Source organism: Cibotium barometz, chromosome 25 (genome assembly GCF_041138505.1).
Source record: "Cibotium barometz isolate CiBa-2024 chromosome 25, ASM4113850v1, whole genome shotgun sequence".
Lineage (NCBI taxonomy): Eukaryota > Viridiplantae > Streptophyta > Polypodiopsida > Cyatheales > Cibotiaceae > Cibotium > Cibotium barometz.
In genome coordinates, this window is record NC_141070.1 from 505,001 (window position 1) to 527,064 (window position 22,064).

The following is a 22,064-nucleotide window of genomic DNA, read 5'->3' on the forward strand; positions in this document are numbered from 1 at the left end:
CTCACTTATACAAAAAGATAGCCTGTTTAACGAGCTCCTCACCCCTAACCCATCACGAGAGAGAGAGAGAGAGAGAGAGAGAGAGAGAGAGAGAGAGAGAGAGAGAGAGAGAGAGAGAGAGAGAGAGAGAGAGATTCCACCTCTTTCCAATTTTGCCAGCAATTTGCATGCAACCATCTTCTTATGAGCATCCAAATGCCCCAACAAATTCTACTCTAAAATGTGGCACATGTTTTTAAATTAAACACACATTAATTAAAAGGGTCAAACTAAGGGGGGCCTATTTCCATTATATTAAACCTAATTTTGGGTGTTTATTTAGTTGATTTTAGGCACATCCTGCCTATCCAAGAAGGGGTGCTCGTCGACTCAGGGGCAGATGAGTATTCAAATAATTCTTGTAATTGTCAATCTAGTCACATGTGGGATAGTATAGTTAGACATGGAGGTAGACAAAAAATTAGAGAGTCTCCATCTAATTCATGGCTAAAACCAATGAAAAATGTGTTATTCATGAGGAAGCTATCAAAAGGATTAAGGAGGATGTGAGCTAGCATTAGAAGAAGACCAAGGTGATTGAAAGATATGGAATAAGAACATCAAGTTTGGAAAACTTTTATGGAGGCTAATTTCATAGCTTTTATAAAAAGGAAGAGATGAACGATCTTTCATTTTCCATGAATGTGAGATGCCCTGGTTGGCAAATAGTCTCTCTCTCTCTCTCTCTCTCTCTCTCTCTCTCTCTCTCTCTCTCTCTCGATATATATATATATATATATATATATATATATATATATATATATATATATATATATATATACACACACACACACACATGCATACATACATACATATATATAAACCTTAGGCAAACTTTTCAAAGTCTTTATCTCATGTGCTAACATGTAGTGTGGTTTTAACAAGTTTGTTTTCATAACCAAGTTTGAATTATTGATTTTTGGGAAAATGTTTTAGATTTTTAAATTCCTTGTAAAATGGAGTAAACTCTGAATCTTTGGAGAACAAATAGCCATTGGGTGAAAAATAGCATCTATTTTTCTCCTTACTTTCATGGAAGAGGAAATGTTTAAAAATCCCTACATTTTATTCACCATTTTGAGATAGACTTATGTGCTCTACACACCGTGTACCACACGGTAAACAACATTAGATATGTAGAAAGTCAATAATAGAAGGTTGATGTTATCTATACAAACTCTATACATGGTGTAACACTAGCAACAACATACTCTATATATAGTGTACCACTAGCAATAACATTAGATATATAGGTTGTTGACTAAAGTCTACAATAGAAGGGTGATGTTATTTGTACATGCTCTATACATGGTGTACCACTAGCAACAACATACTCTATATATAGTGTACCACTAGAAATAACATTAGATATATAGGTTGTATAGTCAGCAATAGAAGGGATGATGTTTTCTGTACATACTTCCATGCCATCTAAGGGGACTATGATATCACCTGATGTATGACCAGGGTTGCGTGTGATTTTTGGTGGTGTGCTCGAATATCATTTGTCAATGATTGAAGATCCTTCTTAAATATTTTGGGAGACACTACTTGTGGTTGCTTGAAACTTTATGAAGATCAATTAGGTTGTGTGAAGGAGGCACTCTAAGTAGTATCTAAGTAATTTTTTCTCCCTAAGTCAGGTTGTGTGTAGGCGGCACTCTATGTAGTGGGGCGGCTGAGGAAAGGTGTTTCCCTAAGTTGGGGTAAGTAACGAGTAGTCACACTAGGGCACCTCATATAGTTGCTTCTAAGTTATGACCACAAGATTATCCACAAAAGTCACCTGCTGAAGTCGTGGAGCTTATTAAAAAGAGTTGCTTCTATAATCTTTATATAAATAAAGGGACTCTAGGAGTGTTCACATAGTTTTGTAACAACTTGACCTTTTGGAATAAACAAACTAGATTGGGGAGCTTGTCCATAGTATGGAGTATCCAACGGTGACCGTAAGAGTGAGTACCGACAGAGAGGGCTGCGACAGTTCGACTCAGTCGACGTGGAAGACTCTCAGACGCCGTAAAAGCTGAAGCTGCAAAATTCCCAAAAAAATCCAAGCAATTATCTTCTCCACCCAGCATATAAAAAGTATCACCACCTAGGGTCAGCCTCCTGCACCACCTCCGCAACGCCAAAACAGATCAAGGATATGGAACGGCATCGCCTTGCAATTACATGCTTCGCGGCGGCGGCGGGCGGGGGGCAGCAGCAGGATGAGAACAGCCGCCCTCATCGCAATATTACGATACACGCGGTAACAATATATATATTCAATCGGTGCTTTCTCTAATTAGAGTGATCTGGACGATGAGGCGCCTGAATCACGTTTTAATGATATGGTTTAATTTGGGCTGCCGTGAAGGTTCAGCACCTGATAGAGAAGTGCCTCTTGTTCTACATGGACCGGGAGGAGTGCGTGGCCTGCCTCGAAAGGCACGCCAATCTGAAGCCCACCATCACAAGAATAGGTAGCCTCTCTCTCTCTCTCTCTCTCTCTCTCTCTCTCACACACACACACACACACACGCATACAGTTCTACACAGATCCTGAGTGGCTGGGGGAGCAGTGCCAGAACAGTGCGAATTTTGAGCTTGCACCGCCGCTGCAGAGCTTAAATTCACACTGTTCTGGCATAGCTTCCCCAGTCCTCCAGGAGCAATTCTGATGCATTGGATATTAAACACCGTATTTTTACACATAATTAAAGGTGTTTTTATCTTATAAACTACTGTTTTTTTATAATTAGTGTGCTCAACTTCATTATAAATGCATTAGAAATAATCTTGAGTGGTTGGGGGAGCAATGCCAAAATAGTGCGAATTTTGAGCCTACACTGCTGCTGCAGAGCCTAAATTCAAAACTGTTCTGGCATAACTTTCCCAATCCTCCAGGAGAAATTTTGATGCATTGGATGATAAACACTATATTTTTACACATGATTAAAGGTGTTTTTATCTTATAAACTACTGTTTCTCACAATTAGTGTGCTCAACTTCATTATAAATGCATCAGAAATGATCCTGAGTGGCTGGGGGAGCAGTGCCAGAACAGTGTGAAGTTTGAGCCTGCACCGCCACTACAGAGCCTAAATTCGCACTATTCTGGCATAGCTTCCCCAGTCCTCTAGGAGCAATTCTGATGCATTGGATGATAAACACTATATTTTCACATATGATTAAAGGTGTTTTTATCTTATAAACTATTGTTTCTTACAATTAGTGTGCTCAACTTCATTATAAATGCATTAGAAATGATCCTGAGTGTGGCTAGGGGAGAAGTGCCAGAACCGTGCGAATTTTGAGCCTACATTGCCGTTTGTAGAGGCCAAATTCGCACTATCCTGGCACAGCTTCCTCAGTCCTCCAGGAGCATTTTTGATGCTTTGGGTGACAAACTGGCACATGATAGACACTCCATGTTAAACAAACATGAAAGATGACACCGAGACATTGTAAAAGAAACTTAAAATTTTAATTATCAAAAGGTTACAAATGAAAGCCAGATAGGCTTGTTACAAAGGGGGGTTTGAAACAAAAGAGTTACTTAAAAAAAAAGGTTAACATCTAAGATCTCTAGATCGTGTCTCGCTCGCCTCGAATGCGTCGAGCTAATTGCATGTCCTTGGTAGATATGGTAATCCTCTTTGCATGTATTGCAAGGAGGTTGGTGTCTTCAAAAAGCCCAACAAGGTAAGCCTCGGAGGCTTCTTGCAATACTTCAAGGGCATTCCCCTGCACACGGAACTCTGTTCTATATCGTTGGAGAATCTCCTTCACTGTGCGAGCGAAAGGGGCTCTTCTTATCACAGCAACTCAATATTCCTCTGATAAAATTTGATTTCTTGTAGAGCCCTATGCCCTTGGCGTATCCTTCTCCTTGGAGCTCTCCGTATTGTGTTAGTGCGTTGGTGAGGTTGGGACTTCCTTGGCTTGAAGAGCTTGACCTTTCTACGCTTGCGTGCACTTGCAGGAACCTCCTCTTGGTCTTTCTCATAGTCTGAATCCTCCTCCTCCTATTGCTGTGGTACCTGTGTATCAAGGACCCTATCCTGGTAGTAGGGTCTTGTCACCTATGGTGCTGCGCAATGTAGGAACGTTTTCACCAACCCAATCGAACTGCTCATCTCATCGGCCTCTCTGTCTTGATCTCTAGGGTGGCTGCATTGTGGGGTCTTCTTCACACGCTTGCTCCCACTAGAAGGGCCTGCATGTGTGTGCGTTGGTGTTGCTGTGGGAGGAGGGTTGGACTCTGGTGATCCCATTGGGCGTGTCCTAGAATCCAAGGGGTCACTCTCCTCCGTGGTGTCGCTAGTATGTGGTCGTTGGGTGCCTTGCACTATGTTTTGTGAAGGCATGGTAACATGTGCGGTGTTCTTGGTGCGTGCCATATCCATGTACGACTATGCTAATGTGGTGATGTGCTAGTGTCCTTATGTGGGTGTCTATGTAGATCTTGAACTCAAGCTCTCTAAAAAAGTGAAATGAAAATGAAGTGAGAGAAGGAACTATTAATAGTTTTTTTAAAGGGAAAAAAAAAACCTAACTAAACTTATTTTCTTAGCCTTATTATATCTAGATTTATGCTGGTGCGTGCACAACCCAACGCTTCCCTTGTCTCCTCATTCATGCACGCCAAGCACCATGCCTATGGGGAGCATTGGTCTACAACCATTCAAGCCGAGCATGACTTTTTGTAGCCTTGCGTGCCTCTTGCATAAGCTTAGATTGTTGGGCCCGCTTCCTAACCAATACCCTTCCAAAGGTTGTGCGATAAAACCAATTGAACATCTCTTGTAGATAGTTTGTACGTGTTCCTCTTGCAGAAGCTCCATCTCCATGTCTTGTATTTTTGAAATAAACCCCTCTTGCTTTATAATGTGATTTCTCCATCCCTTGGGTACTCCACATGTCGAGCAATCCATACTTGTTCATGAAATACGCACCATGCGCATAAACTATGTGCTGTACACATGACAATAGAATTTAATTAGAAAAAGTCAAGGTTAAAACACCACTTTTTTTTAAACTGTACAACTTACCATATAGTATGTTACTTTACACTCTCCCCAAGCACCTAGCACACTTTTGGTGAACATACGTTCACGAGCACCATTTGGTGTTGCTTTGAGTCGTTTGATAAGTTCCTCTAGCCTTTGAATCTTTGCATCCTTCTCCACTTTCTCTGCGAGGATCTCTTTCATTTTATCTGATGATGTTTTAAGTCCTTCTTGACATTGTAAAAGGCTGAATTGTGATGCTTGTAATTGAGATTGAAAAATATGGGTTTGCCAAGCTCCACTTGTAGTCAATCTTCTGCAGTATCCTAACAAGCCAAGCTCTCCTTCAACAACAAATTGCATAAAAGATGATAAATTACAAAAAGGAGGGTTTGCTCTTAATGGAGGGTCAACTGGATAGAGATGCCCATCAACCCAAAGATCTACATTTTTCTCCTTATCTATCCTACGAGCTTGGACAGATTGTGCATCAGTAGGATGGGTTTTTTTAGAGCTGCCATACTCTTCAAGAATACGAATGTGTAAATCAACCTTTCGTTTTCTAGCTTCACAAGGGGCTACACACACAGCTTGCAAAGGCTCCATTGCTAAGCAGAGGAAGAAGCTAAAGTAGAGAGATCCTCATAGGGGGAGAGAGAGAGAGAGAGAGAGAGAGTGAGAGAGACTGTAAAACTTTGCTGTTGCAGGTTTAACACAAATCTGTTTTTCTAAGTAGAAAATGATATTTTTGATATACAAATATACTAACATGGAGTTTTTCATCAATAAATTACATTTATGAGAAAAAATAAAAAATAATAAATTTTGGGGTCCCCACAATTTCGGGATCTCATGGTGGATGTAGTGGTTCTTGATAATAGTTATGTTTATGGGGTTGTGGGGACCTGACAGTTAGTTATGGATGTACTGGCTCCTGACAGGCTTCTGACGTGACCCTTGAATTACAAGCTTTTTGGAGAGAAAAATTTATTTTCATCATACATATTGGTTGGGTGGTGTTTTTTCCACCTCAAAATGTAAAAAAATAAAAAATAAAAAATTTTCACTTTTGGGGCCCACTTAAATACGAGAATGTTTTGCTGATGTGGAAGGGAGATATGGTGGGAGTTAATGAGAAAGGAGATTTCAAACTGACAAGAAAGATTCAATTTGTAGAGAGTGAAGATAAAAAATTCAAAAAGTAAGAGAGAAAGTATGAGAAAAGTCAAAAAGTAAGAGAGAGAGTATGAGAATATTCCCTTTAAAAAGTGAAACTAGGGGGGTATGGCTAATGTGGCAAGGCAAAAAATAGGGGTCATCATAGCCTTTGTCTTCCTTAAGCCTAGCTTTTTAAGCTCTAATCCCTTAAAATTAGGAATCCTTAGGAGGCCCTTTTTGGGTCCAAAAAAGTCCTAATGGTGACGTGACACATCTACCACATGGTAGTACGGTCTTGAGACACACGTGTGAAGGCGCTGTCGTGACGTGTGCGGTATAGCTAGGAAAGTACGAGACTTCTAGCTGTGAGAGTAGGTACCAAATCTAACAAGGAAACTCACACACAAAATTTCCCAAGGAGTATTGGTCATCTCCATTTTCAATGACATATACATGTGTCGAATCTCCTCAATACATCCTTGAATTTATCCTGAAGATTGCACAAAATTGCGTATCAAGTGCTTGTCCCTTTATTCACTGACTCCTTTCTCCAAATCCTTTGAACCAATCACATGTAGGCATAACATAACCTTCAATTTCTTCCAACATACATGTGACCATTTACATTCTTTACATCCAGTGCCATCAAAACCATCATATCAAGATGCTCTTTATCACCTGAAAACCTGCCTTAATATTCTAACCTTTCACAAGCAAAAGATAGCATACAGCATAGCTATTTCATGCTCATAATTTCCAAAACTCAATCAAGCAGAAACAAGACCTTCTTCCCGTGATTTAAATGTGCTTTTGATACCTTTTTTCCCACAAAACACCAAGTTTCCCAAAACATTAACTTGTTCACCAAGCTTTACACATATTCCAAATCCTTTAAGGATTTATGTGTCATACTCTTTTTCTAAAATAAACGAAGTAGTTTTAAAAAAAACTTATCTGAACGTTGCCACGAATTTACACTTTGATTTTATTTTTGTTAACCCCAAAAGGTCGCTTCAGTGTTGATTACGCGATGGAGAAACGCGGGATGCAATAGTCGCTTCAGCGCAGACTGTGAACATGGAATTTCCAAAAAGCATATCTTCGTGTAGTACTCGATTCACTCTTCATTTCTAGCACCTACAAGCTATGAACAGAAGATATAGCTTCGAAATGAAAATCTCTGGTTGACAACACTCTGGTTCGCCTTCTGCAGATGTTCTCCCTTAACTCTGTTATGCGCCGCCTGCCATTTTCTGATTTTTCTCCTCTTTCCCGCGAGGAAGCCGGCCCCCACACCACCTTTTGCAGCTAAAATCGCGCTTTTCCCATTTTTAATTTTCTCACTGCGCCTACCATTCCACGCATATATCTTTCAAGTAATAACCATATTAAAAAAAAATCAACCTTCCCACACCATATCCTTGCTAAGGTTTCCCACACCACATCAAGGTAAGCTTCATTCGGTATCCTTATTACATATACGACCTTGCCATCTAAAGCATATGTTCAAGACCACAACCATTATGTACCATAAAGTCCTCTGTCTCAGTGTTAATATCAACTCAACCATGATAGGCACGGCTTATGAGCATTTCACCATCTCATGGAATCAATAAAGCAATCAAACCCACAAGCATAATCCAGTCCTATCAAGGCACAAGGTGTCTGCTAGCTCCAAAATTCTCCATAAGCATTAAAAAAATCCTCCACAATTCACACCACACTATCAGAGGCTTCGAGACCTGTCAGCTCATCTTATTGAACCTTATTTACAATATGAACATATATACTCAGGCATCATATAATGACTCATCATGGCACTTAACCCCATTCATCTAGATTTGTATTTGATGGCGTCACATGCATAGTTTCACGCCATAGACGTGCCATGGCACGACATCCACCCCCTCTAAACCTGCACATCCTCTGGTATGTGCCAAATCATCATCAAGGTCCACATATAACTGGATGTCGTCTTCATCTTCTGCGCTTCCAGGAAGATCATCCTCTTCCTCTTCAACCATATCCATACTACCACTGTCAAGCCTCTCATCCTGAGTCTCTTGTGAATCAAAAGGATCACTATCATGCCTTCTTTTAAATATCTTGATTCTTTTGCCTGCCACAAGATTCTTTATTTTTGTCCCATCAAGCTGACACAGAGTATACGTGGCATTTCCATGCACATGCTTGACAATGTAAGGGCCAAACCATCTTTTTGCAAATTTTCTTTGAACAGTGAATTGGTTGTCAAGGCTACTATCATACATTAGAACCCAATCACCTTCTTCAATAGGTTTTGGCCGGAGTCTGTGTCTACTATCAAATCTTTCTTTATTTTTCAGCCTTGCATCTTTCAAGCGAGCTTTAGCAAGCTCTACATCTTCAGGCCTCCTCTCCAACTGTCTAATTCGCAATGCAAGGAGGTCATCTCTGCTCAATCCTTCCACCCAGGGCAATACATTCCAAGTTAGAACTACTTCTTCAACTGGCATCACTGGCTTCTGACCATACATTAATTCTGCAGGCATGTATCCTGTCACTGAGCTATGAGTTGTACGGTCAGCCCACAAGGCATATGGTAGCAGCTTTGGCCACTCTCGCATTCTTTCTCTGCATGCCTTAGCCAAAGCTTTAATGATTGGAGGATGTCCTCGCTCACTTTTTCCATTGCCCTCAGGATTGTAAGCACATGTTAGGGACAGTTTGATACCAATTCTAGAGAAGAATTCCCTTGCTTCTTCAACATCTAGCTCACCCCTATCAGCTGTTATTTTCCCAATACAACCATATCGGCAGATCACATCTTCCAAGAGAAATTTGCATACTGTTTCCGTACTCTTTGTTCTAAGAGCACGTCCTTCTACCTGATTTGTCAAATCTTCTCTTGCAAGTGCTATATACCGCATCTGCCAAATTCCCAAAGGCATTGTAACTAGATCCACTACCCATTTATAGTGTATGGCAGGTGGGTAGGTTGGTTGCAAGCCATCACGATGCCGCACATTTGAGTACATTTGGCATACTATGCATGTTTCCACATATTGGGAAATATCCTTATACATTCCTTTCCACCAATATTTTTCCTTTATTTTGGTAAAGGTGGCCCACACACTTCTATGTCCAGCCCAGAGACTCTCATGGAATTCTTTCACAAGCTTTCCTTGAGTCTCTTTATCACATATGACTCTCTGTGGCATAGCATTCCTCTGCTTAGGATGCTTCCAGAGATACCCATCCTTTAGGAAATAACCATATGCTTTTCTGCGGATCCTCTTAAATTCTGAGTCAGACCAATTTTCTTGCCTTGTCAGAGTACTCAAATATTGACCAATAAGCAACCAATCTCCTTCATATATTTCCTCAATAAAAGACTCAAGTGCATTTGATAGGCAAATATGGTCCCCTTTTGCATATGCTGTAGTATAGAACTTTGTACCCACATCATCAATGTCACTAATCATCTCTTTCTCATCTTCATACCTGGCTCTTGATAGCATATCTGCAACTGGATTATCTTTTCCTACAATATGCTCAAACTCAGGATTTAGTGACTTGATATAAGCAATCCACCTAAGCATAGCAATATCTGGAGTGGTACAACTTGCTATCATCCCAAGAAGTGGCAAGCAATCAGTTTCCACAAGTACATATGCCCCAATAAGATATTCTTTTTCACATTTTAGGACAGTGACTATTCCCCATAACTCTCTCTTGATCTGTGGATACTTTCGTTGTCGAAAGCTTAATACCTTTGCTCCAAATCTAATTACATACCTATGATCATCCTCATCATCTTGCCCTACTGCCCATCCTATCCCAGTAGGACTAGTATCAACTATAACAATCACAGGCCTGCCACATTCATAATCTGCCTTCCTCAGAGTGGGTGATGATTGGAGCAAACATTTCAGCTTTCGCATAGCTTTAATATGTATTGTACTCCACAGAAATTTTTGATTTTTCCTCAAAAGTTGATAAAGAGGATCTGCTACATGTGCATAATGTGGGATCCAAATAACATAAAAGACACATGCTCCAAGAAATCTCCTCAGCTCTGTAACATTAATGCATGTTTCTTTCATTCTTTGTATTGCATCTATCTTGGCTGGACAAGGTCGGCGTCCACTAGTACTACAAAGATGTCCCACTATTAGCACTTCACCAACTCCAAACACTGATTTCTGCCCAGATAAAGTAAGATTCACTTCTTCAAGCCTGGATAGAATCATGTCACAATCCTTTATATGATTTGCCACAAACTTGCGGCACCCCTTTGAATCCAAATCCTCATCTTTGTCTTTCTCATCACAGCCCTTTATTGGCACATCATCCAAAAATGGCATAGTTTTTTGTGGTATGAAGTCTCGTAAGACTTTATTCATTCCATTCATCATATGTGCCACTGAATTGGTGGCTCCCTGTGGTAAGGTACACATCCTTACTAATCCCAAAGGAGTTCTCATTGTGATCAAGTCCCTGCTTTGTATATCCAGCTGGAACTGATCATATCCCGAATACAGATCACCCATAGAGTATATAGCTTTCCCTGCAAATGCTTTTGCAAACTCATCCACAATCGGACCTGCTCCCACATTCCTGATTGCGACTTTGTTTACAGGTTGCATGTCTTGAATAAAGCGCAATGTCCCATTTTTCTTTGGTATAGTAAACCATCTATTGGAATATGGGGCACATGCTGGGCACATGATGGCTCCAAGATTCCCATCCTGATCTTTTCTTTTAGTAATTCCATCAACTTTGGCAAGAGAGCCTTTGGTACTGGAATTGGCCGCAGGTTCCAGGGCACATGTGGAACAGTAAAGATTACCATTGGTGCTGTTACACTTGGATCAACACAGCCTATCTCATGCGGCTGAAAAGCAAAGGCTTTCCCATGTTTTACAAGCATCTCCTCAAAGCATTTCCTTTCAACTGGCAACAGAAAATCCTTCTCACCAATCTTCAGCTCTTTTAGAGTTTCTTAAGTAAATTTATGCCCAATTTTCTTCGGATCTCTAAGATTTGGTTGCATAGAAGCTTCATCTATCTTCTCCTTGCTTCCTGGTGGCAAGGGCAAGGCAACTGGTTTCACCTTCTTTGCAACCATTTTGTACTTTGTATCAACATGAGCATCCATCTCACAATTCATGTTTTTACATTCCACCCCCTCAAATTCCTGGATTATATCATACATCTCCACAGATGACACCTCTATCATTTCATTTCCACCCTGTAAGCATGCTCTTCCCATATCAAAAAGCACATCCATAGTATCTACAAATGACACCTCATCAAGCACCCCTGAAATAAACTCATTCTTCCCCAAAAGACCACACTGCTCAAAACCTTTTTGTTCATTTTGTATATGTTTTCACATGCCACGCTTCAAATCCTTGCTTTTTACAAAAACCAATGACCCATAGCTGGAAAATCCCTGAAAATTTGCTGAAAAACTATTTACATTGATTGAGTCCTGCGAGAACTCATTTTTCCTTGTACCATTGGAATCCCGCTTTACAATGGCACCTGGCCAAAATCCCTCATCTCCCTGTAATTCGTGAACTCTCTGTTTATCTTTGGGAGTGACTGTGCCCGAAGAGACTTACGATTCCTTTCATGGTTAATGCAAACTGTCAAAAACTGAACAGCTTTTTTGCCATCTTTACTCCTTATTCTTGCATATGCTGAACCATCATCCAAAACCTTTGTTTCCATCCTTACAGCTGTAATGTAGGGTTGCCCAAGAATGAGGGGATACGATGACATCTCCTGAACAAAGAAGTTCTGATCATCTTTCACATCCCCTATAGTTACCCTTACATTTGGACATGCTGCATAAAGCTCTCCAGATGAGTTATTAGCTGCCTTAATCATCCACCCATGATCCACATCCATTGGCCACTTACATTTGTTATAGAGATTTTTAGCCATAAGATTTATTTCAGACCCATGATCAATTAGAGCGACATATGGCTCTTCCAAATCACCTATCTTGACAAGGGTTTCAGTGGTTGCTCTTGCCCAGTGGCTCCTGGAGTAATGACTCTTTGTAAGAACTTCTTTTTCATCATCCTCTTCCACAAAGCGCACTTGTCGTGCCCCATCAGCAGAGTAATTACATTCCACCACATTTTCTCTCTCTTCCTTTTTCTGTACCTGTACTCCATGAGTCTTGGAAGTGCTTGCCTCCCCTTGTGATGGAATAGATTCAATTATGGACTGCCTTTTCCTTCGTATAATATCAATTATCTCATCATGAAATTCTTTCTTTGCAATCCCCAAGACTTCCCCTAGTGTGAATTCCACCCTGCTGTTTAGAATCCTCTCTTCAAGCACCTTTTTGAGATCTGTTGCAGCTTCAATATCAGATTGAAGCTTGTAGAGTGGACTTTTCCCTTTACCCTTATCCTTCATTTTTACTGGCACTTCTTCCATTGAAACATCCTGTGGGGGTCTGCTATGCTGTGGAGGCATATGTGATGGCCCAGGATCCTTCTTTTCACTTCCACGTGTAACTCTTTTTGATGGCCCTCCTTCCTCATTTTCCCTTTTACTCTTCTCCTCTACCTGTGCCTCATTATTTTGGCATTTGGCAATATAGGCATGAATAGATAAAGAATCCACAGGCTCCTCCCAGCCAGTCTCAAGACGTATACAATCACCTGCTTCATGCAAAGCTTGCTTTGACACTTTCTTTGACGCAATTAATTCCATTGTTGATGGCCAAAAATCCTCATTCTCATAATCCTCATCATTCTCAAATCCCTGCTTTAATTGACCAACCTTTAATCCATAGGTTGCTGCCTCAACCATAGAAATGGCATGACTAGCAGCCATATTCTCTACCAGCTTTTTCATCCCTCCTTTCCCAAAGTTTGTACTCAATGGAAGACCAGTTTCTGTAAGATGGATTTTCCCGTCTTTGAAAAACACAAGTTGATTTTTAAGAGCTTATTTATAGCTAGCACAATCCTTCTTTGCATGTTCTGGGTCATCACACCATATGCATCTATATGTAAACCCTTCTTTGCTTTGAGGTCTTTGCATAGAAGCCTGCCCCAATGGTAGACCTTTTTCTTCAATCCTGGACATCTTCAATTTTAGGTCACGCATACCTTTGATAAGCTCATCCATCGGCCCATCTACCTTCGGAATTGCAGCAGCTGGTTTGGGTAGATTCTCAGGGGTGAGAGCAGTTATGGGGGTTACAGAGCCCAACACCATTTTATCCCTCCTCCGCTGCCGCTTTGCTAACATAGTGACTGCATCCTCAACATCATTCCAATCACTCTTTAATCCCTGCTCTGTATCCTTATCCTCAAGGAGGATTTCCAATTTCTCCTGGAGATCTTTCCCAGCTGCTTGTAAGAAGAGCTCTGTTTTTTCTCTGTCCAAAGTTGCACGCTCTATCCTTGACAACTGGGCATAGCGCTTCTCAAACTCTCTTAGTAATTTGGCAGAAATTCCCATTTTAGATTTTGTGACCCATTCCAAGACAGTTCGTTTGGTCACTCGCTCAGAATCCTCCATAAAATATTCATCCTTTAAAGCAAGCTTGAACTCTTCCCAATTTCTGCCACCATGTGCTGTCTGCAATCCTCTTATGCGCTCTCTTATTTCAGGAACACATACCAGCTCGAAACTTCGAACCATATCCTCCTCAGTCACCCTGTTTAGCTCCATCTCCTTTATATAATTGCGCAGGTACTTTGTAATGTCCTTCCCATCAAATTGATCCATCTTTTTCACAATTGATTGTAATGCTTTGGTCGTGGAAATTTGTCCTCTTTCAGCAGCTTGTTGTTGTTGCATGTACATGGTAAACATCTGAAACATCTGCATAACTCCGGGGTCAAAATGAACCCCCTGACCCTCAGAATTCTCAGCCATAGCTTCCTTATATATTTCACCACACTCTCACCCCAGCAGTTTCACGTCGGGTTCACCAAAGAGCAGTCGTGACGTGTGCGGTATAGCTAGGAAAGTACGAGACTTCTAGCTGTGAGAGTAGGTACCAAATCTAACAAGGAAACTCACACACAAAATTTCCCAAGGAGTATTGGTCATCTCCATTTTCAATGACATATACATGTGTCGAATCTCCTCAATACATCCTTGAATTCATCCTGAAGATTGCACAAAATTGCGTATCAAGTGCTTGTCCCTTTATTCACTGACTCCTTTCTCCAAATCCTTTGAACCAATCACATGTAGGCATAACATAACCTTCAATTTCTTCCAACATACATGTGACCATTTACATTCTTTACATCCAGTGCCATCAAAACCATCATATCAAGATGCTCTTTATCACCTGAAAACCTGCCTTAATATTCTAACATTTCACAAGCAAAAGATAGCATACGGCATAGCTATTTCACAAGCAAAAGATAGCATACGGCATAGCTATTTCATGCTCATAATATTCTAACATTTCACAAGCAAAAGATAGCATACGGCATAGCTATTTCATGCTCATAATTTCCAAAACTCAATCAAGCAGAAACAAGACCTTCTTCCCGTGATTTAAATGTGCTTTGGATACCTTTTTTCCCACAAAACACCAAGTTCCCCAAAACATTAACTTGTTCACCAAGCTTTACACATATTCCAAATCCTTTAAGGATTTATGTGTCATACTCTTTTTCTAAAATAAACGAAGTAGTTTTAAAAAAAACTTATCTGAACGTTGCCACGAATTTACACTTCGATTTTATTTTTGTTAACCCCAAAAGGTCGCTTCAGTGCTGATTACGCGATGGAGAAACGCGGGATGCAACAGTCGCTTCAGCGCAGACTGTGAACATGGAATTTCCAAAAAGCATATCTTCGTGTAGTACTCGACTCACTCTTCATTTCTAGCACCTACAAGCTATGAACAGAAGATATAGCTTCGAAATGAAAATCTCTGGTTGACAACACTCTGGTTCGCCTTCTGCACATGTTCTCCCTTAACTCTGTTATGCGCCGCCTGCCATTTTCTGATTTTTCTCCTCTTTCCCGCGAGGAAGCCGGCCCCCACACCACCTTTTGCAGCTAAAATCACGCTTTTCCCATTTTTAATTTTCTCACTGCGCCTACCATTCCACGCATATATCTTTCAAGTAATAACCATATTAAAAAAAAATCAACCTTCCCACACCATATCCTTGCTAAGGTTTCCCACACCACATCAAGGTAAGCTTCATTCGGTATCCTTATTACATATACGACCTTGCCATCTAAAGCATACGTTCAAGACCACAACCATTATGTACCATAAAGTCCTCTGTCTCAGTGTTAATATCAACTCAACCATGATAGGCACGGCTTATGAGCATTTCACCATCTCATGGAATCAATAAAGCAGTCAAACCCACAAGCATAATCCAGTCCTATCAAGGCACAAGGTGTCTGCTAGCTCCAAAATTCTCCATAAGCATAAAAAAAATCCTCCACAATTCACACCACACTGTCAGAGGCTTCGAGACCTGGCTGAGCCTCAGCTCATCTTATTGAACCTTATTTACAATATGAACATATATACTCAGGCATCATATAATGCCTCATCATGGCACTTAACCCCATTCATCTAGATTTGTATTTGATGGCATCACATGCATAGTTTCACGCCATAGACGTGCCATGGCACGACAGCGCATCCTATAAATTTCATGAGGATGCCACATTTTTTTTCCACATTTTCTTACTGTGCTACTCACATACAAAGATGGTGTGATATTAGCAAAAGGCCCTCTCTAGATTCTTTATATCATGCAATCTTTTTATTCAAGCATATCTTAGCGTATCTCCAACTACACCCGTCCATCATAGATCAGATGCATAATTGCATAGCCACTCAACTTAGGCATAGTTTGAGTGGTAATACAAGATCTTACCCCTTGATGCTTTGCTCCTTATTTCCTCATGTGACTGTATTGATTAATGACTCGATATATTCGATATCCTTTGCGACTTGCTATCTTTAAATTCCTCTTGAGTTTTGTCCTAAACTTCTTAAACGTCCTCTGAAGCTTGCACATCCGGCTTACTACCAACCCTTGCCCTTTCCTCCTCCTACTTGGTTTTGAAGTCTCTCTTGAATCGGGCCTTCTCTTCTAAGCTCTCCTCCAACTTGGCTTTGAAGTCTCTCTTGAATTGGTCCTTCTCTTCTAAGCTCTACTCCAACTTGGCTTTGAAGTCTCTATTGAATTGGGCCTTCTCTTCTAAACCCTACACTTTGCTTCTCAACCCCAAAGAAAGGAGTAGACATCTTTCTTAGATATTTCTTATCTCTAATTATTTCTAGATGGCTAGAACAAAGTGGACCGCAAGGAAAGTAGGACTAGGTCCAGGTTTGGCAAGGAAAGCTACAATAAGTGAAAATAAAGTTTTAGGGGAAAAACTGAAGAAGAGGATTAACCAACATTTGAATGCCCTCAGAGAGGTAAGGAAGGCCCAAAAGCACATTGATATTCCCATACCTAGGCTTACTTTCAAGAGAATTGTTAGATAGATTTATGATGATTAGAAGCTTGGACTGAGATGGGCCTACAATGCCATATGTGCCATTCAAGAGGTTGCATAAGATTTCATCATAGATCTTTTTATCGACATCTATATTTGTTATGCCCATGCCCATAGAGTCACACATGGACAAAGACATGCACACATTCAGAATGATTGGATATAGATTTGAAAACTCTTATAGCTTATACCACTTAGTGATTATATTAATAACACCAAAGACAGACTTTTTGGCGTTTATGTAGAGCTGATTATCTCGCAAAAGTTGCAAGACTTTCTCCACATCTTTCTCATGCTGCTCTGCAGTGGCTGAGAAGACTAGTATGTCATCAAGGAATATGAAAACACACTTCCCAATGTGGACTGCGAAAATCCTAGACATCATCTTATTGAAGGTTGCGGGTGCATTTATAGGCCCAAAAGGCATGACTACGAACTCGTAGAGTGACCACGCTCTGTCCGAAAAGCTGTTTTTGGAATGTCAGCTTCAAAAATGCGGACCATGGATATTCTTGTGATATATGATGCACATATGGGTTGGTGTGCCCATATTTGATGGGCTTCTTGCCTATAATGTCATGCTGCTGCTGAAGGCCGGCTTTGTGTTCTTGTGAACAAGAAGTTGTAGTTGCTGGTGCCTGTTTTGATGGCCGGCTGCTGCTGTGCATACAAGACGAGCGATAATATATGAAAGATCAGAGTAAAACACACAGCATGCAATGGTGATATGTATATAAAAGATGAAGTCCAATACAAGAGCTCTATGTGAGACTCCGAATGAGCAGAGAAGGCTGCTGTCCCAAAAACGCAGACGTCAATCCCGAAGTAAGCTTGATGTAATGTGCCACCAACCAAGAAACCCAAGGATGTAGGTATAAAGTTTGAAGATGTCACACATGATAGGGATACTAGAATTGTTGATCATGTCAAAAAAGATTTGAAAATTGAAGAAGAAAGAATAATGGAAGAGGAGTTGCTTCTCAGCAAGATGTCCTAACTCCTCCATTATGAAGGCAATTATTTTGTCCCTATTTATGACTACAAAACTAAACTAATCATTCCATGTTTTTCTCATTTTAAAAACACAAGTTTGGTTTTTTTGGAAAGTACTCGCAACTCGGGTCCACCCAACCACCCACTTTCCAATGTTTAATCCTTCTTCTCCTTAAAACCAGATGAATAGGCTCAGCCCAGTCTTGTCTAATCCCATGGGTCTTGCCTTCCGCCGCCCTCCACCATTGGACCTATGGAGGTGGTGTAAACTCACACACAAATGATTAAAATTTTCATTTTACTCATACCCACCACATAAAATAAGTTCACACATGCACTCCTTTGAAAAATAATGCTTTCATAAAAGAAGAACATATAGCTATTTCCATACATGTATATATCATATGTCTATCACATATCACAAGTAACATATGAGTGTAACATCATTATCATCATAAATCTCCTAGCACCACGACTATGATCCTTAGACCAAGATGGTATGCACCAATGAACCCAAACACTCATAGTCCTAAATAATCTTCGGAGTCGCTTATGATTGTCACCTATCCCAAAAGCATGAACACTCCATGTACTAGTGTCAAGTCCATGTACGTCTAGTACTAGTACACATAGTTGGCCACCACACACTACCTTGTTAGAGCCGCTGTGTGATGCTCACCCACATGACACTCCATAAACCTGTGTGGTACCTTCATCGGGCTTCCAGCACAAAAAAACACATAGCATCTTGAGAAGAAGAACCTCAAAGATTTGAAAGAAGTACCTAGACAACTAATTGTTCAAGTGAGAGTTTTGTTGATGGTACAAAGTACCTTGATATAGCACCATTAGATATATATATCTATGATACAGTGATACTCATATCTCTCAAGTATGCAAGGTATCTTTTTGCAAATCTGTAGTTTTTTTGAATTTAATATACTAATTCAATGATTTGTTCTTTGTAGGCTCCTTCTGGCCCACCTCCCCCTAGAGGCCCATTATCCTATTTTTATGTTAGATCCTATCGTCTATGTTTATGTAAGAGACACAAACCCTGATTCAAATAGGCTCCAAGAATGGTTTCCTAAAGATCAGATTGGCCACAATGAGCAACCCCACCTAAGAAGGAAAACAAGACATTAAAAAAGAGGATTTCCCACAAAAGTTGAAACCCCCAAAAACAGTCGTGCTGCCAAATTAGATTAAGTGGTGATAACCCCTCTTGAATAGCCAAAACTAGTGAAGTTAGTGAAAAGTAGATATGACACCCAATGCCATATTATTGGGGCAAATGTTACACTTCTACTGGTCAAAAGCTTAATCCAAATCTGGTACAAGTGATTAAAATGTGGCCCTTGTTTAAATGTTTTTTTGCCCTAATGATGTATGTGCTATGAGAATGACGTGACTGTGGTTCTTTGTGTAGGATTCGATGTCCTTGCTAATGATATTCAACCAATCATTAACTTTTCCATTTAGAATGACCCTGAAAAGCTTTTTGGGATCCTGTTTTAGAAGTAATAGACCCAGCCATGGTCAGTTTCAATCATTGGGGGTTCCTCAACCAAAATTTTGATGGCTATGACTTTCTTTTTCTTTGAGTCTTTTTCAGGTTCCATTGCAATTGTGTGAACTATGTATAAATTTTCAAGTTAACTCATAAATAACTGGAGCTCAACTAAGTTGTCTTGTGCTCTTTTTAAGGAGTCTTCGAGCTCTCCATCCCTTAGACTAATTAATTCCTTTGATCCTTTAACTATATGGTCAAGAGCTACCTTGGACACAAATTTATAAGGATATGTGGGAACCGGGCTTAGGGTCTCCCTAACTGGTATTGTGTCTCCTTCACCAAGTCCTATGTAGTTATGAACCTAGTTTTTTCCTTGATAGGGTTGAGATATTTTGTTAGTTAGTTTATTTGGAAGGTCTTGGAGTCCATTCCATTGATAGCTCTTTAAGCCATGTCTAGAATTTTATCTCTAGGTGCTGCCTCAAATAAAGTAGATGACTCAATTTCCCCATCATCACTCTCCTATGATTACACAACCCTCCTTGTTGAGATGACTTTGATTTTTTATGATGTCTCCTTTTCCTTTTTTTATGTCCCTTGGATCTTTTTGGAGATGTTTGTGAAACCTTTTTACTTCCTCTATCCTCTCACCATGCTGTTCTCTCTTTGTCTTCACTTCCAGGGCTCATGTGAGAAACATTGCATCGGTGATCATTGAAGAGATTGTTTCTCTCAAGGCACTTAGCATGTTCAATTGGGTGGTGGGTCCTTGATCACTTCCTAAGGGGAGGTTTTTAGGGAAATCCTAAATGATGTGAGTTATGCCGTAACTTAGACACCATTGTCACAAAGTTAAGATTCTTTTAGCAGCTTTTGCTAGCAGCTTCTACTAAGACTCAATAGGGGCACTCCCTTTTGAGGTAAGCACCCCCACAAGAAGTATAGCAAGCTGAGGGTTGGATAGGGGCCATAGAATTCATTTCTCGTGCCTTCTAGCCCATTGATTGCCGACAACTATAAGTGCCAAAGATTGGCATCCTATAAATGGGAGCTAGGCATCCTTACAAAATCCACATCCAATTTTGTATTCGACATTGGGTAGTAGTGGTATTCAAGCGGTACTTCTATGGGTTTAGTTATGGTATATAAGTGTTGAAAAGATGCAGGGGGGAAGAGAGCTTGAGCTCTTGCAAGCACACACAGACACTCACAAACCCTAATAGAGAACACACAGACACTCACAAACCCTAATAGAGAACACACAAGGTGAGAGGCTGAAATCTTCCTCTTCTTCACACAACACTCAACACACCATATACAAGATAAGAGTACACAATAATATGAAAGGTACTCAACTAATACATACACGGGTTCTCTATAGTGTGAACTCGACTAAATGAGCTGGCACTATAACTATGCAAATCTCTAGAATGGCTGTCACACAGCCTGTCATCCCACTAGCCGCATATCACCCAAGATCTCACCAACCATGCCAGTGGTGTAAGTGTGGGGCCTATCCCCCAGGCGGGTCATCAGTGTCCACCGCCTCACTAGATGAGCTCGATATCTCAACACTCCCCCTCGAGCTCAACTCCATCTCATGTACACCAAGCGAAGCCCTGAATCTGCGAAGCTTCTCTGTACCCAATGCTTTGGTGAAGATGTCAGCTACCTGATCCTCTGTGTGGTGCTGACATAAACAAGGTCAAGATCTCCTGCCAAGACCTTCTCTCTGACGAAGTGGTAGTGGACCTCTATGTGCTTCGTACGAGCATGAAAGACTGGGTTCCTGGCCAATTGTATACTGCTAATGTTGTCACAGAAAATGACAACTTGTCTATCCACTGATAGACCCAAATCTGCAAGTAGCTTTCTCAACCAAGCTACCTCACATGCTTCCATAGCAGCTCCTCTGTACTACTCGGCCTCTGGTACTGGATAGAGCAACCGTGGGTTGCTTCTTGCTGCTCCAAGTCACAGCAGCACTCCCCAAAGAAAACATGAATCCACTGGTAGATCTTCTATCTAAGATACTACCAGCCCAATCAGCATCTGTGTACCCATGTACACATATCTCTGTCCCAGTCTCATAGAATAGTCCACAATGCAAAGTAGACTTCACATACCTCAGTATGCGTCTCACTGCATCCAAATGCGGTTTTCGTGGAACCTGCATAAACTGACTCACCAACCCAACAGCATAGCTCAAATCTGGTCTGGTGATCGTCATGTAGATCAAACTTCCTACTATGCGCCTATACATAGTAGGATTCTCCAAGATCTCTCCTGAATCTACACTCAACTTGCCATTCTGATCTAATGGCACAGAAATAGGCTTACAGCTTGTCATACCATACTTGGACAACATGTCCAAGCCATACTGTCTCTGCAGTAATCCAATACCATGTGGTGATCTAATCACCTCAATGCCCAAGAAATATCTAAGCTCCTCCAGATCCTTCATCTCGAACTTCCGTCTAAGCAAGATCTTTACATCAAAGATCTCTGCATCATGGTCCCCCGTAATGATCAAGTCATCTACATAGATGACACAAGCACAACCCCTCTATCACCATGTCTCACATACAATGAGAAATCTGCATTGGCTAAAGCCAATAGTGACAAGATATTCAGAAATCTTGTCAGACCATGCTCTTGGTGCTTGTTTTAAGCCATACAAGGCTTTCTTCAACCTGCAAACATGCTCGGGGTGACCCACATCGTCATATCCAGGTGGCTGCAACATATACACCTCTTCTTGCAAATCCCCATGCCAGAATGCATTCTTTACATCCATCTAATGTAAAGACCATTGCTTTGACGCAGCCACTGCTATCACAACTCTCACCGTTGCC

The 22,064-nt window shown here is 40.7% G+C and overlaps 1 long non-coding RNA gene across 1 annotated transcript; it reads left to right on the plus strand.

Annotated features, from left to right (window-relative positions):
- Positions 1-2,031: 2,031 nt before the first annotated feature.
- Positions 2,032-2,590, plus strand: LOC147624131 (uncharacterized). Its single transcript, XR_015269168.1, has 2 exons — positions 2,032-2,293; positions 2,402-2,590. It is a non-coding gene; the product is annotated as an uncharacterized LOC147624131 (long non-coding RNA).
- Positions 2,591-22,064: the final 19,474 nt, after the last annotated feature.